The sequence below is a fragment of the Globicephala melas genome, chromosome 6 (genome assembly GCF_963455315.2).
Source record: "Globicephala melas chromosome 6, mGloMel1.2, whole genome shotgun sequence".
NCBI lineage: Eukaryota > Metazoa > Chordata > Mammalia > Artiodactyla > Delphinidae > Globicephala > Globicephala melas.
Window position 1 is genome coordinate 7,291,998 of NC_083319.1, and position 10,611 is coordinate 7,302,608.

Consider the following 10,611-nt stretch of genomic DNA (forward strand, 5'->3'; position numbering starts at 1 on the left):
ACTGCAGGAGCCAACCAACAAAACCCATCTCTTCAGAGGAAGAGATGGAGCCCAAAGTCACCAACAGAACAGACCGCTAGCTGGGCTGGACCTTGGGGAGTTTTCTCTTAAAACAAATGTGCCCTAATTTTCAGTCACTTGTGTATGATACCAAGGAGCGGCAGTAGGGTGAGGTGTTTGATTACTTTTACCTGGAGTGCAAGTATTTGCAGGTACTTGGAGCTGTCGAAAACTTGCACTCTTGAAAATAATAATCCCACAGAACATTTAAATGATAAACATGGTATTCAGGCACAAAGACGATTTCAACAAATTCCAAAGTAAAACACATTCTCAACACAGTGAAATAAAAAAATTAAATTAATAGCTAGAGAGGGTTCTTCTAATCTAACTTGGTAGAAATTTGAAAACTCTTTTCCAAATAACTCTTGAGATAAAGAGGGAATTCAAAAGGAAATTACAGCCTACTTAGATGTTTCATACTATTTGGACATTAAATAAAATGAGAGCGTTGAATACTAAAACTTATAGGATGCAGCCAAAGCAATACTCAAAGGAAAATTCATATCCATAAATATACCTAAAGGATATTAAGTCCCTAAGAAAGAGATTCTTTTAACAGAAAGTTGGCTTACCCATCAAACGGCCCTCAGTGAGGGGAGAAACATCTGTCTAGTTGTCTTGCCAAGGTTCCTTAAAGTTCATACAAAAGAAAGATTGCTAATACAGTTTTCTTTCCCCAAACTCACCATCTCCAAACTTGAGATGTATGGTGATGAAATCACAGGAGTAGCAGAGATGCGTACATATACACTGGGTTTGCTATTTCCAGTAGACAGATAAAGAAAGCAAGCTAGAGGAAGTTTGTAATGCCTACAGAGAACCCTCAGTCCCAGTTCTGTTCTCATTACTGGTTCCTCTACCTGAAAACTGCAGTTAAGCAGTGAATAGGGAGGCCAGAATTCTAGACTCTGGCTCTTCCGTCCATTAGCTGTGTGACCTTCACAGAATCACTTAACACTTATGGAATAGTCAGCTTTTGCCACAATGATGCTGTTTAACAAACAACCTCAAGCCCTCAGAGGCCTCCTACACATTCATTCTCATTGGTCTGTAGGCTGACGGCAACTGGTTGATCTAGGCTGGACTCAACTAGGTAGTTCTGTTTCAGGCCGTAGGTCAGTTGAACTTGACTCCAGGCTGTGACTTGGGCTCAAGTGTGCCCCGTGTGTCTTCACATTATTTTGGTATCAGAATCCAAATGGGATATATTCTGTTGTGACAGAACACAAATAGGCAAGACATAGGGCAGAAGCGTGTGATGTCTCCTAAGGCTTCCTCTCAAGAGGCATCCTGTCTCTTCCACTAACAGTCTGTTGGCCGAAGTAAGTCACGTGGCCAATGACAAAGTCAGTGGGACAGGAAAATCTATTCTGCCTCAAGAGGAAGGGGAGTGAAGAGTTGCTGAACAATAATCCAATCTATCCTCCTTTCTTAGCCTCATCTTTCCTGTCTGTAAAATGCGGTCGATGGAAATTCCCACCTCATAGCAACAAAAGTCCTGAGCTTTGCTCTAACCTAACAGTACCCGAACCCTCCACTGGTTGGCTTTGACTCGGGTTATGTCCCCCTGCTGCCCAGTAGAGGGATGGGGTGGCCAGTCCTGGAGCCGGGGGTGGAGCCAGTGCCATTCAAACCCCAGGTCTGTTCCTGGATGGAGAAGAATTGGAACCTGTGTCAGGAACCGCACCGCAAAGCCCACTATCAGTGTTACACGCTTGTTATCCATCAAATTTCCAAAACTGCTCAAGTCCCACTAAAATGTTCACCACAGGGATCACCTCCCCTTATCCAGGCCCCTCCGGAGCTGTAAGCAAGGCTGGCTGCCATCACTGATTTACCAGCTGCCTTTTCATCTTCGTCGGTACCTCGAGTCCCTCTGGGCCAAGATTAGCCTGGCGAGCAGCCTCATGCAGACCCCTGGAGACGGAGGGGCTCAAACAGACTCGCTTCAAGGTCCAGTCTCAGGATGACTCCCCAGTCAGTCCGGCCTCCTTTTCAAAGGAAGAAAGAAGAAGCCAAAGGCAGGAGAGTAGAGTTGTGAAGCGTTTGGGTTCTGGAATAGGAAAGACTTTGAGTTCAAACCCCATCTCTGCCACTTTCCGACTCTGTAAATTTAAGCAAATCAGGTGAGCTCTGTACACCTCAGTACCCTCATCTGGGAAATGGGCCTGATGACTACATCTCAGGTGGGTGTCTGCACAGAGTGGTGGAGGGATGATTCAGAACACGGGACAGAACAGCACCACGTTGGAACCCCAGCGCTTCCAGTGAGGGTTTCTAGAAAAGCTTTGGTCTCTTCATCTGTGAATTAGGGATGATACAACAAACTGCCTGACGGGGTGTTTGAAAGTCCTGTGCTGTGAACCAGCGAGCGCTGTGCCTCACAGGTACTCAGTTCTCAGTAAATGATGGTTCCATCCCTTCTCCGTGACTCTGAAAATACCAAATGGGCTGCCTTTAACAACTAGTCACCAAATGTGGGCTGATTCGGTGTGTTGCACGATGCGCCTTATAAATGTTAATTAGTCCAATGAGTAAAATACCCAGATGTTGTCAGATCTAAGATGTTATCAGTGCTAAGACACAACACAATTTCAGAGGTATTAGATGGGGGCGGGGGGAAGGGCAGGGCGGGGAGTAGGTGCCTTAGAATAGATTAAATTCAGTGCTTGGTACTACAGGTGAGAAATCCAGCCATGGTTCCAAAGAATTAAATGGTGTCTGATTTCATTACCTTGGAATAGCCTCATCTCCGAGTATATTGCATCCACTGGAGAATGACTGTCCTTTCCAATTCCCTAATATCCTGAAAGGGTTTGGCACATAGCAGACACTCCACAAATATCTGTTGAAAGAGTGAATCAGTCTCTCCCTCCAGTCATCAAAGAATCAAAGAACAAATCAGCAATGAATGACACTTGTTGGTAAAAAACTGTGTTCACCACGAAGAAAGGACGAGACTGGTTAAAACTTTTTTTTTCTTTTCAAAAGGGACTTCCATTCTAGACTGATGTTAAAAAATATTTTTGTCCATATCTGATACATGGAAAGGTCAAACAGTTGTTCACCAGTATCCTTTCGCACAGATGATGTTTGTTCATTGAACAGATAGAAATTGGGCATCTGTTATTGGCTAGGGACTAAATAAGGTATCAAGCACAGAGAGTTGCTTGTGGACTCTGCCCACAGGGAGTTTACAGTCTAGGAGGGAAGACAGACAGACATGTTTAAAAAAATAAACTTTTCTTGGTAGCCATGTGATAAGAAGCCCTCCCCACCCTGTCCCCAGATAAGAGCTTTTTAGTTTATTTTTGTGGTCCACAAATTGGTGAAGCTCCGCTTTCGCTTTCTTCAAGGCCTTCATGTCAGTGACAAAGCTGTGTATTCACTGAACCGGGCCATCTGCCTCCTGTGTGCAACTGAGGACTACACTTTCCAGCCTCCCTTGCAGGTAGGTGGTGCCATGTGACTCCATTCTGGCCAATGGAAGGGAAGAATGCAAATTTAGACTTCACCACAAGACATGCTGCAGCATCTTGCACATACTGGCTCCCGCCCCCACTGTGTGCAAGGCTGAAAGCAAAAAAATATGGTATGGTGGAACTGACAATGGGAGGAGGCTGGAGGAAAGCTGTCTGATCCATTGGACTGAGATAGAAAGAAACTTTTACTGGGTCAAGTCCCTAAGATTTCAGGAATTATTTGTTACTGCAGCAGAGCACAGCCCTACTCACCCAGACCTTTATGAAAATCATTCCCATTTTCTAATGAATGAGAAATGAATGGGACTAAAGATCTCCTCACTGCCAAGGAGGAAAACCAGGCACTGAGGAAAGACCCTGCTACGAAGAGGCAGCACAAAGGGGAGATGAGGCTCTAGGCTGGGGCCATTGCTGTCCCTAGAGGATCAGTGATGGGGCAAACCACCTCCCGACCCTGAGCACTATGAACCAGCGAAATCAGGCTGAAAAGATGAACCAGAACAACATCAAAGGTTCACACGTTCACACGGATATTCACCAGCCTCAGCTCTCAGAGTCCTGGAGCCACGTTCTTCTTCCTGCCATCTGCTTCCCCAGGTGTCAGGGTTAAAAGAGCCACGTGTGGAGGCAAGCCAGTCTAGATTCCAGTCAGTTCACCGCTCTGAGCCTCAGCACCCTCCTCTGTAAAGTGGGCACGATAATAAAAGTACTTCAGTCATAGCTTCTATCATGAGGCTCCAACAAGATGATTCATGTCAAGAACTTGGTGGCTAGTACACAGTAAGTGCTCAATAAATAGGCTAAGGGGAGGGCACTGGGAGCCACCACCAAGGACACGAGGCAGAGACCCACTTTGCTACATCCTAGGGTCAGTTCTGGGGAAAGGTTTTGACCCCCCAGCACAAACCACACGGGTTCACTCTCCAACCTGTAAGTCTCTCTCCCCCTCCTCCCTCTCGGCCAGATTAATCCCAGCCCCTTTGAGGTCACAGGCTGGGCTCCTTCCCTCATTTCCACCCTTCCTGAGGCCAGAGCTGTGACTAGGTAACTCACTTAGCCCTGAGTGTGTGTGTGTGTGTGTGTGTGTGTGTGTGTGTGTGCACATGTGAGTGAGTGTGTGTGTGTGAGTGTGTGATGGGGCAGGCAGTGTGGAGCCATGTGACTCCTGCCTCCCTCTCCACCACTCATTAGCGGGAGGACCCACACAGATACTTCTTGTTTCTGCATCTCGGTTTCCTCATCTGTATGACAAACGTAGTGATGGGGCCTGGGTCCCCCAGGAACTAGGTGGGTTTGCTTAGGACATGGATGTCGAGGGCCCCCCCAGGTGCCCTTTCACCAGCACAAAGTCCCGAACTGAGATCCTACTTAGCCCCACGTTTTAAACAATTTTTAAATAAAAAGGAACTCAGGAGATGAATTAGGACAGATGATCGGTACTCACTGGGCTGTCTCTTTCTCACTCTACACACACACACACACGCGCACACACGTGCACGCACACATACACACGCGCGCGTGCATACACGCTTGAGAAATGGGGGTTTTTTGAGAAATGCTCTCAAAACAAAAACAAAAACTCTGCTTTGTTCCGTGTAAGCAGCATTAAAAATTCACCAGTTGTGGGGAGTAGGAGGGCCGGGAGTGCAGCCCGAGCTCAGACAGATTGCTGGAGAGTTCGGGCCAGCGAAGCAGGGACTTGGGCCTGGGGAAGGCCGGGGGTGGGGGAGGGGGCCAGGGGAGAGTTGGGAGCTTGGGACCCTGTGACCAGTGTGCCTTCGAGGCTGGTCACCCCCCTGCCACAAGTCTCCATCACAAAGCCCTGTTTACTTCTTTATCACCCTCATTGCAATCTTGTTTATTTATCTGCTTACTTATTCCTTGTGTTTCCTGTCTGGTCTGGAATCTAAGTAAGGTTCTTGAGAGAGAGGTTATCCTGGTTCTAGGAGCTGATGCAGAGCCTGGCACACAGTAAGCACTTAATATTTGTGAAGGAACAAAAGGATGAAGTGAACAAATGAGTAAATGGATGAATGGACAAAAGACCAAGGACGAGGTACAGCTGGTCAAGAATGGATGAGACAGTCTTTCTCTAGCTCAGATCAGAGTCTGGTACCCACGGACCAGCAGCAGCCAGGAGATGTGTGGCCCTAGAACTTCAGTTCTCTGGGCCTCAGTTTCCTCAACTGTGAAATGGGGATTATTGTGCTACCCACCTCATTAGATTGTTTTGAGGATTAATGAAAAAGTCCATATTAAACATAGTTCTGTGCCTGGCGCAATGGTCTATAGTTTTATTCCCTGAGTAGGGAGGTGGGGTGGCACATACACCAGCTCCCACTACTCAAATGAAAAAAAAAAAAAAAATCTCAGATTCAGTTCCTAAGATCCAAGGAGCTTCTCACTCCTTAGCAACTCCCAGCTGAGGCCGGTGAGGGGACAAAGGTCTGTACTAAGTGAGTTATAAAAACAACTCTGAGCCAGGAACCTCTGAGCCACCCCCCAGCCACCCACACACACACACACGCACGCACGCACGCACGCACGCGCGCACACACACACACCGCCAACCCAGGATTAACTCTGGCCTGCCCAGCATGCTCTGCTTCTGGCAGGATTTTGAGAAAGGAAAAGAGGGGTGGGGGGGGAGTTTCCCGTCTCAGTACTAATCCCCTCAACTCTTCAAAGCACTTTCCGGTCATTTGATGCTCACAGTGCCTCCTGGAGGAAGGTGACAAATGAGCAAACTGAGGCCCAAGAGAGGCGATGCGCATTACCTGAGGATAATAGGCCAATCTGGGGCTAGAACCCGTTTCTCCTGACCTCCAGACCCACTCTGTCTGCTGAACCAGCCCAGATGTCCAAAGCGCTGAACAGACACTCCATCCTCATCCCAGGGGCAGCTACCCAGCAGGTTTGCTCCCAGCTGAGCCCTTGGCAGACATCACTAATCAACTGGAGCACACACCAAATCCCTTTCAACCCAGGGTTCTGGGCAGACACTACCAATCAATCAATCAGGGTTGGCCTAGGAGATTAAAAGGATCCTCAGCCCTGCGCCGGCAGGGAGAGCTGCCTGGTGGTCTTAGCACAGCGCCTGCTCATTGGCCAGTATTTAGTCCGTGGTTATTGAGTGAATGAATAAATGAATGAATGGGTGAGTGAACAAACAAATGGGCACCCAGCGGGTATCAGGTGCTCGGGCAGAGACCCCAGGTGAGAGATCACATCCGCCCCGTCTGCACATTCCATCCATAAGTACAGAAATCATTCAAAGGCCAATGAATCCAAAAGCAGCAGCGGGGGTCCCCAGGCCCCCCCTGCTGCTCCCGGTGCCCCCACGTCCCCAGAGTCCTGGGATTGCAGTCGCTTCCCCTTCCTTGCTCTGTGACCCCAGGCAAATCACCCAAGCTCTCTGTGCCTCAGCTGCTTCATCCATAAAATGGAGATGATAACCAAACCTGCCCCAGAGGTTGGTGTGGGGCTTCAAGGAGACCAGCATGCGACGCGCTTGGCCCAGTGGCTGGCACAGAGCGAGAGCTCCAAAAAGCCAAGCTGCTGTCAACCTTCCACATTACATTTGAGGACCTTGAAGCCAGGAGCCATGATGTCTTCCTGGGCACTGAGCCTGTTGCCCAGGACCATGCTGGGCAAACACAGACCTGTCATTAACCTGTGCCTGGGACAGTAACAGGATGACGGTTCTTCAGGGCAGAAGGAGGGTTTCCCCGGCGCCAGGGCCCCAGCCAAGCTTCCCAGTGCCCATCAGCCACAGAACAGCCTTCTTGGGGTACAGCAGGGGGCTCCCTCGTCCAAACACCACTGGCTCCACAGCCTCAGAGAGGACTCAGCAGTGACCCCTGTGGTCAGCTGTGCCCCATGCCTTCTCTGCCACTGTCGACAGTCCCAAATCTCAGTCCCCACGGAGCAACGCCCACTCCAAGCCATGGAGACAGCAACCTGGGGCAGCCAGAGGCTGGACTGAGAGGTGGGACGTCGGGGCTCCAGTCCCAGCTCGGGGCGACACCTCAGCACATCCTTCCTCCTCTCTGGACCTCAGTTTACCCATCTGAAATTAGGGATGGGGGCAGCCCGATGCCTAGGACCCTTCCAATTCTAAGTGTCTTCTGCATACTTACATTTATTGACTGATTTATTTCACAAATGTTTATTGAGTGCCTACTGCATACCAGGCCCTGGGCCTCAAGCTGTTCTCTCTGGTGAAAGGCTCCTCCCCCTCCTGGGCCTCCCAGTCTCAGCTTCCTGCAGGAAGCCTTTTCCAGGCCAGCTTTGGGGTCTCTCCCCTGCCCTCCTCCAGCCCCGACCTTCCTATCACAGACTTATCGCTCTGTGTCATCTGGTCTGTTTATCTTGTCTGCTTCCCTCTGAATTGTGGCCTCCTGAGGGCAGGATCACGTCTTGTTCCCCCGACCCATTTTCAGGAATTCCAGAGTAGTGTTCTGGAAATACCTCTTGGGCCAAAGGAATGAATATGTCAATTCCAAATCTCTCTCCCCCTTCCCCCTCCACCCAATACAAAACCCTCAATTAACCTTTTGTCTCTGCATCCTCTTCGCCAAACCAATCCCTGGGAACCCACCAGGCAAGTCCCAAAGCTGACCAGGGTCCTTCCTGGCATGTCTCCCACTTCTGAACTGGGCGACCAAAAGGTGCCCACAGGCATATGTGGCATTTCAAGGTGTTCACGGCTCCACTGTGGGGCTGACACCACCTGGGGTTTGACGGGAGCCCAGGTCCCGATAGGTTCTGTGCCCTGCTCCACACTGTCCCAGCAGACCCTCAGTAAATATTTAGGCATTAATTAACTTCCTCCAGGGAGCGGTGACTCAGGGCCAGATGTAATCTTCCAGCTCCGGGGGGAAAAGGTGAGCGCCCCAACCTTTCTCAGGTGCCCAGACCAATAAGGCCAGCCCTTCATTCCAAGAAGCCTGGTCTCACTCAAACCTGCCCCCCTGCACGCGTGTGCACGCAGATACTCGTACACACACGTATACACTCGACGCCCTGGACGGTCTGTAGTACCCTGCTCTGAGCCGTTGAACATCCGAACAGAAGCCTTATGTGTGCCCCACCCATTTTATAAACGTTTGTGAATTCCTACTGTGTGCCCCCCAGTCTTCACTACTCCCAGGGGCACCAAAGAGCTCAGCTGTTCCACTGCCTCCTGCAGCAGGTGTTTTCTTACGACAGCTGCAGCAACCCCCCCGTCCAGGCCACCCCAAGAAAGACCAAGGGTTTTATTAATCTGGACAACTGCTCAGCCCTCCCCACTAGCCACTTCTTGATTCTTGAGAAGGAGGGGAGACCAAGTGAATGCGGGCCCCAGACAGGAGGGCCCAAAGAATGGGGCCACGCAGACGGGGCTGACCACTTCTCAGCTGGCCCCAGGGAGCGGAAGAGCCTTAGCAGAGCTCAAACTCACCTTGGGGCAGAGGCTAAGTGGGGGGGGGGGGCTGGCTCCCCTGCCCCCAGCCTGTAGCTAGGGAATCCATTTCCATCCCTACCTGGTGTCCCATCTGGACCCCCAGGGTTAGGGGGTGCAGCTGTGAGAATGGCTGTCAATGATGAGCTGAGCTTGGAGAGAGATTTGCTCCTTCACGGATCCTGCAGGCCCTGGTCTCACAGCAGTTGTCAGGATAGTGGTGGGGTGTTGATGAAGTCAAGGTTACGTTCGCCATGAGCTGAGCCCTGAGAACTGGACTCAGATCCACCCAAGGCAGAAGAAAGCAGCTGATTTCAAAGAACCTAAAGCGAGTTCCAATCCTGGAAGCAGACCTGGGTTCAAATCCTGCCTCAACCTCTTCTTGGCTCAGTGACCTTGAGCAAGATACATATTCTCAAAGTCTTCGTTCCCCCAACAAATTCTCAGCAAGCACAGAATGAAGGCCCAAAATCAGCATTAATAACACACGCTTGAGATGTGGCACATATATACAATGGAATATTACTCAGCCAATAAAAGAAATGGAGTTATTTGTAGTGAGGTGGATGGACCTAGAGTCTGCCATACAGAGTAAAGTAAGTCAGAAAGAGAAAAACAAATACCGTATGCTAACACATATATATGGAATCTAAAAAAAAAAAAAAGGTTCTGAAGAACCTAGGGGCAGGACAGGAATAAAGATGCAGACGTACAGAATGGACTTGAGGACATGGGGAGGGGGAAAGGTAAGCTGGGACAAAGTGAGAGAGTGGCATGGACATATATACACTACCAAATGTAAAATAGATAGCTAGTGGGAAGCAGCCGCATAGCACAGAGAGATCAGCTCGGTGCTTTGTGACCACCTAGAGGGGTGGGATTAGGGAGGGTGGGAGGGAGATGCAAGAGGGAGGAGATATGGGGATATATGTATATGTATAGCTGATTCACTTTGTTATAAAGCAGAAACTAACACAGCATTGTAAAGCAATTATACTCCAATAAAGACGTTAAAAAAAAAATTACATTCTTGGAATCATGCAATGTGCCAGACGCCATGGGTCCCAGACGTGACGGTAGAACCAGATAGGACCTCCCGCTTCCCTCCACATGCTAATGATATCTCAAAGGTGAACTTCAAAAATAAACAAATGGGGGCTTCCCTGGTGGCTCAGTGGTTAAGAATCCACCTGCCAATACAGGGGACACAGTTTCAATCCCTGGTCCGGGAAGATCCCACATGCCGCGGAGCAAATAAGCCCGTGCGCCACAACTACTGAACCTGCACTCTAGAGCCCGCGAGCCACAACTACTGAGCCCACGTGCCACAACTACTGAAGCCCACGTGCCTAGAGCCCGTGCTCCACAACAAGAGAAGCCACCGCAATGAGAAGCCCACGCACCGCAACGAAGACCCAACGCGGCCAAAAATAAATAAAATAAATAAATTTACTTTAAGAAAAACAAATAAATTAACGAACGAAGGCTTTGTGTGTCAAGACAGGCCCTGAGGAAGTAAGGAGCAGTATATTTTTATTCTTACAGGTACTGTCACATAAACAAGTTCCACTCCTGTGTGTTCCTATCACCAGATCACCAATAGTATAGAAGATGCCCTTTCTC

At 49.4% G+C, this 10,611-nt stretch overlaps 1 long non-coding RNA gene across 1 annotated transcript; it reads right to left on the minus strand.

Annotated features, from left to right (window-relative positions):
- Positions 1–232: 232 nt before the first annotated feature.
- LOC132597392 (uncharacterized) lies at positions 233–6,471 on the minus strand. The gene is made up of 4 exons (XR_009564167.1): positions 6,323–6,471; positions 4,084–4,226; positions 2,798–2,908; positions 233–2,116 (listed from the first exon to the last, which is right to left on the minus strand). It is a non-coding gene; the product is annotated as an uncharacterized lncRNA (long non-coding RNA).
- Between the last annotated feature and the right edge of the window lie 4,140 nt (positions 6,472–10,611).